Source organism: Felis catus, chromosome A1 (assembly GCF_018350175.1).
Source record: "Felis catus isolate Fca126 chromosome A1, F.catus_Fca126_mat1.0, whole genome shotgun sequence".
Taxonomy (NCBI): domain Eukaryota; kingdom Metazoa; phylum Chordata; class Mammalia; order Carnivora; family Felidae; genus Felis; species Felis catus.
Window position 1 is genome coordinate 133,847,610 of NC_058368.1, and position 16,263 is coordinate 133,863,872.

At 39.7% G+C, this 16,263-nt stretch overlaps 1 protein-coding gene across 20 annotated transcripts in view; it reads left to right on the forward strand.

The window, feature by feature from the left end:
* MAST4 (microtubule associated serine/threonine kinase family member 4) overlaps positions 1-16,263 on the forward strand; it is a 565,494-nt gene that overhangs the window by 470,327 nt on the left and 78,904 nt on the right. The gene's annotated exons all lie outside the window — the stretch shown is intronic.

The window sequence follows — 16,263 nt, forward strand, 5'->3', positions numbered from 1 at the left end:
AGCCATTGAAAAATCATCACAGCAGGGAAAAAAATTTAATGGCGTGTGAAAATTATAATTACAACCTAGTCATTAAAGAACAGGATACAAAAACTGAATACGGTTTGTGATCCTATTTAAAAGTACATTTGTGGGGCATCTGGCTGGCTCAGTTGGTGAAGAATGCGATTCTTGATCTAGGGGTCATGAATTCGAGCTCCACACAGGGCATAGAGATTTCTAAAAAATAATAATAATAACAAAAGTATGTTGTGATGTACACACTATCAAAAGAACAGAGTAAAGAAAAATACCACATTAGTAGGATTACCAGTTTCACTTTTATATTTTATTTTCTAAGCCCTCTACCATGAGCACCTTTAGAATCAGGTTTTTAAAAGCTATTTTAAAACTGAGCAGTTCCTTTTCTGTGGATTTTAAACATTCCACGAGCAAAATCTCATGTGCATATTGCTTCTACCGTCACCATCTGCCTTGAGTTTAAAGCAGTTAAACAGTTATATGTTTAGTATTTTCCAATATTAGTAGCAGTGCTAAAGTTACCCCCTCAGTCTAATTTATCCTTACTCAGCCCCACAGCGGTGATGTGCATATGCTTCTGTGTTCCACCTAACTTCACCTAGAAAAGCATGTATCTGCCACAGAGCAGCATAGGATCTGTGTGAAGATTGGAGTGTGTTTTTTTTTTTTTTATGACAAATATTGTTAAATAAAAATGGCTTCGGGGCAAGGGTGCGTGTTCTGTGCTTTAATTGCCGTTGGAAAACATGAAACTATTTAGCAGAACTTCTTCATTTTCTAGTTAAAAACATGTTCATTAGAAGTATCCTCAGTAAAACTGGTTCGTGCTAAGAATCAAAAGATTGTAAACCCTCTAGCCTGTGATGGAGAAAACAGTTTTGTCCTGTTGTAGCTTCTTGTCATAAAACGGGAAACCTACCCCTTACTTACGCATTGTCTTTGATTTCATCCATATTCCACCTGAGAGCACATTTTTAACTAGGAGGCTTTTAAGTCATCCTATGAAGTTATGAGCTATTATAACATTTAAAATTTCTTCCTTTTAGAATTATAACTTGATTTGAGTTAATAAACCAAGTGTGGATGTTGTTATTCATGTTTATTTTATGTCTCAGGGAGACAGAGTCAGCAAATCTTACTCCATTTCTCTTGGGAAACTAGTTCAGGTCCAACGTTGGCTGAGATTCACTGATGATGTACTGGGCATGACACCACTCCCGTCCTGCTCCACTAAAACCATCATTTCCCAGGGTCAAATCCAGTGATTGCTTTTGTAAAATAGTGTCATTCAGCCTGAGCGTCCTGCACAATTTAATGTCAGGAACCGTTTCCTACTTCTTGAATATTTCCCTTCCCTTGATTCCTCTAATTCTTCTGTGTTTCCATTCTTCTTGTTGGCTCCTTTTTTGTGTCCTCATCCATTTTAACTGTTGGAATCCCCTGGGTTACATCTTTTTTGTCACCCTTGTGACAAGTGCTCCCTTTACCAAGGTCTGCTGCTTTGTGCACATGGTGATTTTTCCTGCAGTTTTATCTTGAGCCTGAACATTGCTTCCGAACACAGATGCCTGTTTCTGTTTGCTGGAGCTTTCTCCATATGAACGTGTCCCACCAGCACCTCAAATCCAACTGTTACTCAATAAGCAACTTTATTATCATCAATTCTGTTCTCACTTTTGGCCATGTCATCATACCTGGCCACCCAAGCTACTAGTCTCATAAGCATCTTTTGTTACATCTTTCCTGCTAAGTCTTCCTTTCCCCCTGAAATGGGTTTCACCTCTGACACTTCTCCTCACCCACTAGTTGAGGACTTTTGCAGTAGAGCAAGGACTGGGCTCCCTCTTTCTGCCTGCTCTCACTGCCTGTGTCCACCTCCATGAAATTTCTCTTCTCTGTTGAATTTTTTTTTTTTTTTTTTTTTTTTTTTTTTAGGCACATGAACATAATTAGTTCTTTCAAGAAAAACATTCATGGTTGGTCATGACATACACGAGGGTAGTGGTTTCCAAGCATGGTCCCCAGAGCAGCAGCAACTCCTGGAACTAGTTATAAATACAAAGTCTAAGGCGCCAACCCATACCTACTGATCGAGTAACTTCGATGGTGGAGCCCAGTAATCTGTGGTCTAATTCTCAAGGTGATTCTGGTAAACTGTGCAGTTGAGAATTACAGCTCCATAAGTTCTGAAGCCTGACTGCACAGAATCACCTGCAGAGCTTTAAAAAATACCAGGTCCCAGACCAATTAAATCAGAAACTCCATGTGTCTGACCTGCCATCAGTATGTATCTTTTTGAAAGTGTCCCAGGGGATTTTGATACATAGTAAGGTTAGAGAACAACTTAATCTATAAAATCCACTTTCTTTGGCAGAATCCAAAGCAGTGTTTCTCAAACTTGAATGCACATTGGAATCATCTGCCAAACTTTAAAAGTGATCCTGCCCCTGGGGCACCTGGGTGGTTCCGTTGGTTGAGCGTCCGACTTCTGCTCAGGTCACGCGTGCTGTCACAGTTCGTGAGTTGGAGCCCTGCGTCAGGCTCTGTGCTGACAGCTCAGAGCCTGGAGCCTGCTTCAGATTCTGTGTCTCCCTGTCTCTCCCTGCTCATGTTGTGTCTCTCTCTCTCTCTCTCAAAAATGAATAAACTTAAAAAAAATTTTTTTAAAGTCCTGCCCCATTCCCAACCCCCATTCTGATTTAATTGGACTGATATCTGCTTTGTCATTGGCAGGTTGATTTGTTTGTTTTAATGTTCCCTGGGCTATTTTAATATCAATCCAAGGTTAAGAATCACTGTTCTAAAGTCAGGATTCTGAAACTTTAGTGTGCCTGAGAATCACCTGGAGTACTTGTCAAAAATAGGACTCCAGGGGTCCAACCAGATGCAGAATCACCTGGAATACTAATTAACTAATACTACTATTAATTAATTAATACTACTTACAAGTATTAATCTTCATCCATTCTCTATGTTCCCCACCATTCGCTGCCCTGCCCTGCCCTAATTTCCTGCAACTTTCCTTTTATGACATCAAACTACTTGGCATTCTTTAAATGTGCTTTGCTTAAATCATTGGGAAAAAATGTAGTTTCTTAAAGCTAGTAAATGGTCTTTAATCAGTTGATTAGTCATTTAGAAAGGAAATAAACTGGACTGTTCTCTCAATCCATACACCAAATAAATCCTATATAGATACAGAAAAAAAAAATTAAAAAGAAACCATAAAGCACTAGAAGAAAGTATGGCTGCATTGAGGGAATAATTTGGAAGTGGGGAAGGCTTTTCCAAACAAGGTACAAAAGTTGAACGTCATAAAGGAAGATGGTTGATAAATGTGATTAAAAAAAAGATTTCTCCTTGAAAAAGTTAACCATTACCAACATTAAAACATAAGAACTGGGGCACCTGGGTGGCTCAGTCGGTTAAGCTTCTGAGTCTTGATTTTGACCCAGGTCATGATCTCGTGGTTCGTGGGTTCGAGCCCCACATCAGGCTCTGTACTGGAAGTGTAGGATCTGCTTGGGATTATCTCTCTCTTTCTCTCTCTCTGTCTCTCTTTCTGTCTCTCTCTGTTCTTCCCTGTGTGCATGTGTGCATGCTGTCTTTATAAATAAATAAGAACAAATGGGAGAAACATCTTCAATGTATTGACACAGTTGCCTCAGTGTGTATAAATACAATAAAACAAGACAAATCAATAAAAAAAAAGACTAACAGAACAATTCAGAAGAATGAAGTAAGAGCCAGATAATTTGTACAGAATGAAACACAAATGGTTAGCTAACATAAGTAAAAAATGCTCAGGTTCACTCATAACGTAAAGAAATGCATATCAAAACTACGATGCCACTAAAATCTTAAAAACAATTCAGCATTGGCAAGATTGAGAGGATGTGGTGCCCCATATGCTACTAGTGAGAGCATACATTAGTGCAGTGTCTGTGGAGAGCAATTTAGCCATCACACCAAAGTGGGAAATGGACACACGTTTGGACCCAGCAGTTCTGCTTTTCGGAATTTAGTCTTGGAAATAATCACTTAAGTGTTGTTGCCTCACAAACTGTAGGCCCCCCTGCAAAGAGGGGAAGGAGAAACTGAAGAAAGAGGCCACTCCACATCAGTAAGTGGCAGCTTTAAAAAGCCAGGGAACTTCCTTACAAGGCTGGCTAGAGGGGCCTCAAGATGGGTAGTTCTGTGCGTCACAATCAGAATCTTACAAGCTTATCTAGACGACTTATGGGTTCAGTCACGAATTGAGTCCAGTCATTCTCAACGCCTTACTCTGTCTCAAGGCTGTATCCTCAGAACAGCTTCCCCTGTGCAAAGTGTACATTCCTAGGATAGGGGAGGGGATAAGGAGCCTCCGATTACCTGGGTCTAGTTTCCAGGTCACATGGCGGTCACATCCTCAGAATGACCTCTGTAGAAAGTATTCACAAGATACTCACTGAATCATCAAAACACTGATATCAGTCTAAATATCCATTAATAGGAAACTTAAGTAAATTATGGTTCAGGGCATACTGGAGTTTTATTTGATGATAAAGCTGATGACAGACATTTAGGTGTGGTGACGTAGAAAGATGTAGATAGATTATTAAGAAAAGCAAATTTAGAACTATACATATATCTGGCATGGTATTATATTGGGGTTTTTTTTTTAATATTCATAATGCATGCTTGCACATCTATATGTGTTTCTGGATAGATCCATACCCTGTCAAAAGAGGTTGCAACTGAAGAGTAAAATGGGGGGGGGGGGGGGGAGATAATGAGTTCATAATACATGTTTGAATGAATCCATGAATGAGAGTCAGAAGTTGGGACCTATTTTTGGTCTTTATTGTATACCTCCCTGAACTTTTTTTTTTTTTTTTTACCATGTGTATATAATTGCTTTTATAATAAAACTAAACTAGGTAAAATTAAGCTGTTCTCTTTGGTACTCTGTCCCTTTGTTCAGTTTCCTCTGAACTTAGACTTAAAAGTCTCCTTTAAGTCCTTCATCTACTACTTGCTCTGGAGGTTCAGCTCAAAGGTCTCCTCTGTGTGGCCACCCATCCATCTTCTGAATTCATGGCTTCCTCAGTTTATATCACATAAGTACAGTATCTTACTATGTTATGTTCCGTGTTTCTTCCCTGCCTGATGGGTGAGAGCGTTGTGGTCAGGGATGGTCTGATTCATCTAACTTTCTCCAAAAGCCACCAAGAGTCTTCTTCTGATAAATGTCTCAGTCTTGTCTTTTCTTTATACATATACATGTTTTTTAATGTTTTATTCATTCTTTGAGGGAGAGAGAGAGAGAGAGAGAGAGAGAGAGAGAGAGAGAGAGAGAGAACAAATAGGGGAGGAGCAGAGAGAGAGGTAAACAGAGAACCCGAAGCAGGCTCCAGGCTCTGAGCTGTCAGCACAGAGCCCGATGTAGGGCTGGAACCTGGGGACCACAAGATCAAGACCTGAGCCAAAGTCAGATGCTTAATGTTCTGAGCCACCCAGGCACCCCCCACCTTTTTCTTTTTAGTTTATTTGTTTATTTTGAGAGAGAGAAAATGTGTGTACAAAAGCAGGAGAGGGGCAGAAAAAGAGGGAGAGAGAGAATCCCCAGCAGGGTCCACGCTTACCACAGAGCCTGACACCCAACTCGATCCCACAACCATGAGATCATGACCTGGCCCAAAATCAAGTTGGTTGCTTAACTCATTGAGCCACCCAGGTGCCCCGTGTCTCAGTATTTTCCTCTTGAGCCGCTAAGCACTGGTCTGCATTACAGTCACACTTGGTCTGACGCTTGAAGTGATTGGCCATTTCCAACCCCTCAGGTATTCTCAGAACAGGAATCTCTAATTTCACCGCAATCTCCAGAATTGCCAATAATCCATTTCATCCGTCATCACTGCCAACATCAGTTGAAGGAAGTCACTGGTATTGATTACCTCAGACTTAATGGATCTAATGAAGGATGCAGCATATAGTGGCCTTTTCCCCCGCTGAACTTTATGGAGATGTTATTGATAGATAACCTATATAACTTTAAGGTGTATACCATAATAATTTGATATATGAATATATTATAAAATAATTACCACAGTGAGGTTAGTTAATATCTTCATTCCATCACATAATTATCTTTTTGTTTTCTTTTTTCTTTTCTTTTTTTTTTTTTTTTTTTTGGTATGTGGGGATAACATTTCAGATCTGTTCTCTAAACTTTCAAGTATATAATGCATTATGTTAATTACAGTCACTACACTGTACATTAAATCCTCAGCGCTTACTCATACCTAGAAATTCATACCCTTTGAACAACGTCTGAGCATTTTCCCCAGCCCCTAGTAGCCACCATTCTACTCTGTGCTTTTATGAATTGAGGTTTTCTAGACTCTACATATAAGTGAGAAAGTACAGTATTTGTCTTTCTCTGGCTTATTTCACTTAGCATAATACCCTCAAGTTTCATTTTTGTTGTTGCAATAGACAGGGTACTCTTTTTTATGATTGAATAGTATTCCTATATATATAAACCACAGCTGCTTCGTCTACCAGTGGACACTTAGGTTGTTACCATGTGTTGACTATTGTAAATAATGCGACAGTGAACATGGGGTGCAGATACATTTTTGAGATAGTGATTTCATTATCTTTGGATAAATACCCAGAAGTAGTGATTTCATTACCTTTGGATAAATACCCAAAGGTGGAAATTTTGGTTAGTATGCTATTTGTATTTTTAATTTTTTGAGGAACCTCCATACTGTTTTCCATAATGGCTGCACCAGTTTACATTCCCACCACCTAGGCACAAAGGTTTCTTATTTTCCACATCCTTGCCAACCCTTGTCTCTTGTCTTTTTCCTGGTAGTTACCTGCAAAACACGCGAATGATATCTCACTGTGATTTTGGTTTGTGTTTCCCCGATAATGAGTGATGTTGAGCATTTTTTCATGTATCTGTTAGCCATCTATATGTATTTTTTGGAATAAAGGTCATTTAAGGTATTTGCACATTTGTTAATTGGGTTGCTTGTGTTTTTTGTTACTGAGTTGTATGATCTCCTTATATATTTTGGGTGTTAATTTCTTATCATTTAGATGGTTTGCAAATATTTCTTCCATTTGGTAAGTTGCCTTTTCGTTGTGCTGATTGTTTCTTTTGCTATGTAGGAGTTTTTTAGTTTGATGTAGTCCTATTTATTTCCTTTTGATTTTGTTGCTTGTACCTTTGGTGTCATATTCCGAAAATTGTTGCCATGCTGATATCAAGTGGCTATTCTGTGTTTTCTTCTAGCAGTTTTACATTTTGTGGTGTTGCATTTAGTTAGGTAAGGATTTGGCACGTGATTTAATATTCCAAAGTTTATACCTGTTATGTAGCTCATTTTTCCTTCAGAGGGCCATAGAGACCCTGTCGTGCTGTTGAAGAAGACTGGTCACTTTTTCCCCTACCTCAATACACTTCAACATACCTGAAGGGTTCGACACATTGTAATTAGTAACTGTGGCCCCCTAAGATAGTGACTGTCTAAAGGTTGGCACTTGTGCAGAGAGAATCAATGAGTTGTGTGTGGTTTGAAGCAGGCTCCCCTCACACTACCCATCAATAACTTATGAATATATGCTAAAAGTACCATGGATGCGTATATACAACATGAATAAAGACCTGAATGGACACATCTTTGTCATGGAGAAGGCCAAATCATGTTTTTCTGTAAGGAGGAATGATAAGAATAAGTGGTCTTATTTTTGCTTCTGATAATTACGTGTTGCCTCGAGGCCCCTGTGCATTGATTTCAACTGTTCTAATAATTGTTAACTGTTCCAGTATTACATGACTGGTGTTCTGCCTATGAAAAATGAAAGGAGATAGATAGTTTTAAGGCTAATATCTCATTCATATACTGTTAGGTGGTGATTGAAATGAAAACTGGTGTTCAAGCTTTGAACAATCAAAAGATTAAAGTTGATAGTGAACGTGAAACAAGATTATGGGTAACGAAGGGTTTTTTTCCTTACATTCTATGGAGACTTCTGGTCTTAATCTGGGAACATAGGAATGATACACAGCTAAGCCTGGGGTGGAGGGAGTGTTTCTGTTTGAGAAGAAGGGAGAAATTGTGGAAATAATTGAGTGTAGAGGAGGGTAGCAGTAGGATTTAGGTAGAGGAAGTATATGATTTCTTTGATAAACGTAAGAGGAAACCTGTGGGCAGGTGGGATTTCCAGAGTGTTGACATGGTAGGATGCTCTTTGTTTGGTTTGATAGAAAAAGAATTTCAAATCTTACTCCTTGGAGTGAATCTGTAAAAGGGACATTGAACTAGTGTACATGAAACAAGAAGGAGGGAGCTTGCCTTATGGAAAGAAATGGAGAAGTGGAAAAAAATGCAAAGCTTCCTGGTTAAGAGCTCTAAAGGGCAAATGGAAGTTTTGGATCTGATTTATATATCGTATGAGCAAATTCTAAGCTCATGGTTCCCAATTCTGGCAACATTGTACAATCACTTCGTTAAAAAAAAAAAAAAAAAGCATTAGGACCTGGATATCAGCATTTTTAAAGCTTCCCAAGTGATTCTCTTATGCACCCCAAGTTGAGAACTGTTTATTGATCTAAGGATATGAAAGAGGAGCGTGGAAGAAAAAAATACTAAGGCAAAGTCTCAGGACCAGGGAATTTCCAACATTGGGATGGTTTCTGGGAACTGAGCGTCACAATTCTGATTTGTTAGATACTTGGCACACTGCATATTATTTTATAATGAATCAATAGAATTGAATGTCTTTGATTCTTTGAAGTCTGAACCTGTTTCTGGAGTTAGAAACTGAAAATGCTTAGGTAACTGGTAAAAGAAAACAATAAACATATTTTGCTTCTTTCACATAGACTTCCTGTGTACGAGAAGCCAGAGAAGCACTTAGAATTTGTTAAATGGGGCCACCTTAAATTGCACATGTATTTTTTAACTGTAAGAGCTGAAAAGAAAAAGTTTATAATAGAGAATACATTTAGATTATATTTAGCAAGTTACATGGATGTGCACACCATGCCATTTAATACTTCCTCTTTGACTAGAAATTACTAAGCAGTTGAAGCAAACAGTCTGAGAGGAACCAGTTTCCTGATAGCACCCTCCTCTCTTGTAGGTAAAAAGGGAAGAAATGCTTTGTATCTAATTATGTTAAAGAATTGAAATCCTTTCATGTAAAATAGAAAAAAAAATGCACACCGTAGGTTACATTCTTTAACTCCATCTTTTATCCTGATTCAGATATGAATTAATTATCTAAGATGAAGGAATGCATCAAGTTTCATAAAATTGCATGAACCTTCAGAATATCTGTTGCACTGGCTATGTTCTTAAGTTCCCTTTTTTTGACCTTAAAAATGCTACTCAGTAACTTTAAACAACGGCTAAAAATAATCTCTATTGTGGGAAGATGAATTACTGTAGATGGGAGGAAAACATAAAGTATCAACTTCTTCATCACTCTTGACATTCACCAGTCTTTACTCGGGATCACCTTGAGATGTGACATCAATTCAGAGTAATAAGGAAGGGTCAATGAAAAGCTAAAACATTCTCAAGAACCCATTATAACACATCTCCAAGGGCTTTGTGTCAATGCCGCAGCATTTCAAATAGAGTACACGAATTCCAGAGAACAGCTTCATGAAATGGAGACAATAGGCATCTGCAAGAGTCTTATGACATAGAAGTTGACCTGTTACTGGATCTCTCTTTTACTCCCTACATGTTTCCCATGCTGCACCCTCATCACTCATTCCTTAGAAAGCGTCATGTGTACATTGGGCAAGAATCTGTTGTGACACAGTATATTCTCCACAAGGTTTCATTGTTGAGAGCTCACTTTTAGTAAGTAATTTTGATACATTTAAGGACTTTGGTTTAAGAAAGTGTTTTTTTTTTTTTTTCACATGAATTTGGATGCAGAATTGGTTTTTCAAGATGAGTCTAGAGCTGGGTGATGTATAGAGTTAGCTGCCTCTATCAGATTTTTGGCTCTTTAGGTCTTGTTGGCCTCTTTATCTATTGTAGCAGGTAGCTCCAAGCTCTGTGCATAAAAAAACCCAATACATAATCATTGAGTTTTTAAAAAAACTGTGTGTGGGGCGCCTGGGTGGCGCAGTCGGTTAAGCGTCCGACTTCAGCCAGGTCACGATCTCGCGGTCCGTGAGTTCGAGCCCCGCGTCGGGCTCTGGGCTGATGGCTCAGAGCCTGGAGCCTGTTTCCGATTCTGTGTCTCCCTCTCTCTCTGCCCCTCCCCCGTTCATGCTCTGTCTCTCTCTGTCCCAAAAATAAATAAATGTCGAAAAAAAAAATTAAAAAAAAAAACAACTGTGTGTTTCTAGTTTTCTATATTGTAAGGACTAGGTTAGGCACTGAGAATCCAAAATACACTTTCTGTGTATCTACATGTATAACTAGAGTTCATCGTCCACCAACATTTAGAATTAGCGATTAGAAGAAGAGAGAAAGGGAATAGAGTACATGTTGTTAGATTCCATTTAGTTTCACCCCATGGTGACAAGTAACAGAATGATTGAAGTTATCATTACTCAGACTTCATTGTTTAGCCTGTAGAATTTTTCTTCTCTATAAACCCTTCACCAGCACTGAGATTTGAGTGTCTGAAACAGATTAAGACTATTCAGTCTGCTAGGCACTAAATAATGTAAACTGGAAGGGCACCTGGGTGGCTTGGTCTGTTGAGTGTCTGACTTTGGGTCAGGTCATGATCTCACAGTTTGTGGGTTCGAGCCCCATCAGGCTCTGTGCTGACAGCTCAGAGCCTGGAGCCTGCTTTGGATTCTGTGTCTCCCTCTCTCTCTGCCCCTCTACCGCTCACACTCTGTCTCCTGTATGTCTCAAAAATAAATAAACGTTAGAAAAATTTTTTTAAGAAATGTGAACTGGAAAAATGTTACTTGCTTTCAATAACAAAAACTATTAGAGAATTTTTAAATATTTAATCAATATAAATGTTATGTGAGAACTGCAACTAAATATAAATTGCATATAATATAGAACATGAGTACATTTTGATAGATTTGAAATTATCTGAGGTGATGTCTCTGTAAGTAAAAGAGCCTAAAGCCTACCCACGTAGTCTGTCTTATACTCCCAAGCTCTCTCCTCCCGTGGTTTTCCTCATCTCAGTAAATGCCACCATCTACTCTTTTGCTTAGTCTTGAAATTTAGGAGTCCTCTTTGTTTCTTCTCTTTCCCTCATCATCCCGCTCAATCCACATTTTCAGCCAGTCCTATTCATTGTCCTGCTATCCACAGCTAGGATCTGCAGTTACCCTGTCTAAATTGCCATCATATCTTACCTTATCTGTGCGAGTAGCCCCGTAACTGATCTCCCTGGTCCGCTCATGCCTGCTTAGAGCCATCGGTCACAGAACACTAGAAGGATCTTTCTGAAATGTAAATTAAATCTTATTATTCCCTTCTATGTAGTAGAGGATTGATAAATATTTATTGAATGAATTAATCAGGGAGATGCTAGTGAATAGTGATACTGGCTACTGGAAGATCAATAAGCAGGAAGGGACAGGGAAAAGCAAAACAGGTTCAAAGAGCCCATATTTTATGAAAACTTTGGTTCATTGTCTATAATGCTCTGTTTACTTGAGAACACAGAGAAGTCTACTTTCCATTTGTTGGCCTGCTGTGGACACTTCACAGCCTACCCAGAGATAATGCCACTGACGGCCAATCAAGGTTTTTCTGTGTCCACTTAGATTCTAAACAGCTGCCCAGCTTTAATTAATATCCCACAATTTTATCTGGAGAGGAGCCAGTTGCTGAGACAGCTGTCTAAGTGAAGGGAAGATTTTTTTTTTTTTTTTTACTTTTCTTGTGTTAGCTGGGTCTGGTAGGATGGAGTCAAAGTTCTCAGATGATTGGGACTATTGTTTCTGAAAGTTCACTCAGCCTAAGGTTCCTGCATAACTGTTCCAGTGCCCATCTTATCTGTTGGCATCTGTGTTGGAAGGAGATCCTAGGTTGGATTCTTTCCAGTTTGCTCTTAGGGCTTACTTTATTGTGTGTGTGTGTGTGTGTGTGTGTGTGTGTGTGTGTGTTTAAAATTTATTTTTTTTTATAACGTTTTTTATTTATTTTTGAGACAGAGAGAGACAGAGCACGAACGGGGGAGGGGCAGAGAGAGAGGGAGACACAGAATCGGAAACAGGCTCCAGGCTCTGAGCCATCAGCCCAGAGCCTGATGCGGGGCTCGAACTCACGGACCGCGAGATCATGACCTGGCTGAAGTCGGACGCTTAACCGACTGCGCCACCCAGGCGCCCCTAAAATTTATTTTTGAGAAAGAGAGAGACAGAGCACAAGCAGGGGAGGGGCGGAGAGAGAGATAGAGACACAGAATCCGAAGCAGGCTCCAGGCTCCGAGCTGTCAGCACAGAGCCCAACATGGGGCTTGAATCCACAGACCACGAGATCATGACCTGAGCTGAAGTCGGTCACTCAACCAACTGAGCCACCCAGGTGCCCCCTGGTCTTAGGGTTTAAAGCAGTGGCAGTGTGTTGCTGAGAATTTCCTGTGGAGCGATAGGAAACACGGTACTGATTGTTGTAGTATAAAACGGCACAAGTCATTTAAGCTGATCATCAAGTAATGACAACAAGGACTCAAATGGGGGCTTACTCTTTGATCCACCAGGAGTTTCAAATGGCAATTATCATTAATTCTTGGATTCCCTCAGTCCTGATAGAAAATCAAGGCAACCAGAAACTATCATTTTGTGAACAGACAGCTATTAAAAGCACATTAATAATCTGTAGTGGGTATAGCATATGCCTTTTAAAAAGATTTGCAGCTTGTTTCTCTGTGGTGAAGACACAGGACTTCTCCAACCTAATTACAAAGCAATCAAACAATTTAATTAATCTGGAAATCACTTTCTTAACAATAACTGCCTCTACAATGAGGCACCCTGTGCCGAACCGTTAGGTAAAGCCCCAATTTGTTATATTGCTTGTATGTTGGCCATTCTAGCCCTCCCCCCAACCCCACCCCCGGGATCAGAGAGTTAATTACCTACCAAATGCCTGACCACTACTAAGGTTTACTTTACCAGGTCAAAAACATCAGCGGCAATAACAACATCCTATAAAGTGTCCTAGTGCTCAGACATCCAAGAGCCAGCAAATCCCTGGGAGCAGCAGGATTTGAGTTATAAGCAAGTGCTGCACATATGGGCAGAGAATTAACTGGCACCAGTTTTCGCTTGAGAGTCTCTCAGGTATTGCTTTGCAGATGGGGGGATGAATTCAGAGCGCAGTGCTGTGAGGAGTGAAGGTCATGTGTAGGACGCCGGTTTCAGTCCGTCTTGCTTTTTTATCCTGGGGACTCGGTGTGCACATCCCTGGCAGCCTGGTCCTCATTTCATGAGTTAAGAATACATATATAAGATGTGCTTTTTTTGTGTGTTCTAGGTTAGTGGTATTTTGAGCACTGTAAGGCTTTAGAGACTGAGTAGGTAACCTGGAAATCAATTTTTTAAAGTTTATTTATTTATTTCAAGAGAAAGAGTGCATGCACGACTGAGGGAGGAGCAGAGAGAGAGGAAGAAATCCCGAGCTGACAGCACAGAGCCTGATGTGGGGCTTGAACCCATGAACTGTGTGCTCATGACCTGAGCCGAAATCAAGAGCCAGATGCTTAACTGACTGAGCCACCCAGAAGCCCCAGAAATCAATTTTTATTCAAATAAGAACACAGACTTCAAAGTTTGACTGCTACCTTTCTAATCTGTTAATCTTGTTATTTCTCCATAAGGAACATTGAGGAATATTCTGTAATAATATCTACAGGATAATCTACAGAATACTCATCCGCCCTTTTCATCTCCTAGTAGTACCATGCCACTTCTCTCTCCAAATTCCCTACTAATGGGCAGTCATTGTCCCACAGTGGGTAGTCAGTCACCTGTAGTCTACCCATATTGGAAATGTTTGGTCACTTGTAGTCTGTAATATTTTCATTACTTCATTTCTAGTCCATCACCAATTATGCTAGGTTTGCTCACCAAAATATTTTTTCTGTTGGCCTTTCAGGTCCTAATCCCAGCACCTCAGCTCCTCTTCTTTGGCCGCTCCTCTGTCCGCCTAACACATTTATGCCATCTATTGAGACATCTGTTGAGGTTAAGACATCTATTGAGGCCCTCCTCTGGTTAATACCAATAAACGTAGTTCACAACTCATTGGCTCTACCAGTCTGACTCCCCTACTGCCAGAATATCTGTCTCTACTGCATTGCCCTACTCCCTTTGGGTCGTTTCTGTCTCCTTCCTGATGTTCTTCCATTTCTTCTCTTGAGCTTCCGGAACCGTCTTCAAATAAAGCTATAGTCTCTTGTCTTTAATGAATTGTCAGATATTCTAGTTGAGGCCACCATCATTTTCTCTAATATCCCATACATTTAAGAGCCTTTGTGATAGTATGTGGGGGGTGTGTGTGTATACACCTTGGCACTTAAATCTAGATCTGCCATAAAACAGGAAGAAAGATCTGTTATTAGCAAGATTTTGCAGATGGCTTTGTAGTCTTAAGTTTTGGAATTTGCGTTTGATTTTACAGCAATGTAGTGGATGAGAAGAAAATGAGGAATATTTTCAATCGATTGGCTTAGAAAGGCAGCACAAAATGCAGAGGCAAAACCCAAAGATTGAAAATGGTTAATGGTTGGGGTGCCTGGGTGGCTCAGTTAAGCATCCGACTTCAGCTCAGGTCGCAATCTCACGGTTTGTGGGTTGGAGCCCCGCCTCGGTCCCTGGGCTGACAGCTCAGAGCCTGGATCCTGCTTCAGATCCCGTGTCTCCCTGTCTCTCTGCCTCTCCCCCACTCGTGCTCTGTCTCTTTGTCTCTCAAAAATAAATGAACATTAAAGAAAAATAATAATAAAAACAGAAGTATTTAATGGTAGCCTTGATTTTTTTTACATTAAGAGCAGAAAATTAACCTATCTCTTTATATCTCTGTCTCTACCTGCTCATCTTCAAAGTGAGGGTGTTGCCATGTATTGTAGGATGTTACATGGCTTCCTAGGGACCGCTCATTAAAATCTCTAAAAGTGAGAAGAATTTTAAGTTAATTCCTTGTTTTTCCCTTCTTTAGATTCTTAAAAATATTTAATAAGCTCTCTCTAGTTCTAGTTGATCTCATTATAATTTCCAGATGTAGTGTTCCCTTTACAAAGAACATGGGGCTAAGAATTTGGTGCCAGGTTTCATTATTTATTCTCAAGAAATTGGGTAGCAGAGATTGTTAAACCTCTCATACCGTGGCTTCCAACAATTAACTGTTTTGTTTTTCCTAATAATTTAGGAAATCTATATGGGGTGTGAGCAAAGTGAACATTTTTTTTAAATAAAATCTACACTAAGATTTTTGGCATTAGATTCATTTCTCTTTAGGAAACAAAACTTTTAGCCATGTTGAATTTTTCAAGATCTTTCAAGGCTGTGAAGAGTGATATATAAGCTAAGTTGGGAAGAGATGGGGCAGGGAGAATCAAGGCTGTTGGGAGAAGTTGACGGAACTTAATTTAGCTGTGTAGATAAATGGACGGAAAGAGTCCTGGTTTACTGGATGGCAAAAGCAGAATCCATTTCTCCAGGGGCCCAAGGAACAACAGATGCAAAGACATGATAAATTTCATTGCAGCAGAGGGAAAAATGCTTCTAGATTCTCTGTCCATAAAGAAATGGGCTTTTCAGCGCTTCCTATTCAAATGGCTTTAATTGTGCTGTCTGTCATAAAGTTAATGGCATCTGTTGAAGACATCACTGTAAACTTTGCAACCTTAAGTTAATTGAAAAATTTCAGTAGGGGTATAACCAGTCCAGAAGTCCTCAAGGTAACACTAAACTTATCCTCTTTAATGGGTTAGTCTGTTCTTTTTTGCACACAGGTTATAAATTGTTTACAGCTAGGTACTGACTGGAACATGCAATCTTGTATGCCTCACACCTAACTACAATTGTCACTTCCGTTATAAAATCAGTAATGTGGGAACTGGCTGGCTGTGAAGGATTAAACAGATCTTCCTGATTTATTTTCCGTGTTTCAAGATCGTACAAGCTTAGTTTGCAGCTTTCCCTCACCTCCTTATTTAAACCAGCTACAATTCCATCCGGTCCTCAGATAATTCTGCCAGTCTAATTAAACATGCAGAGGGAAGCCGGGTGGTCTG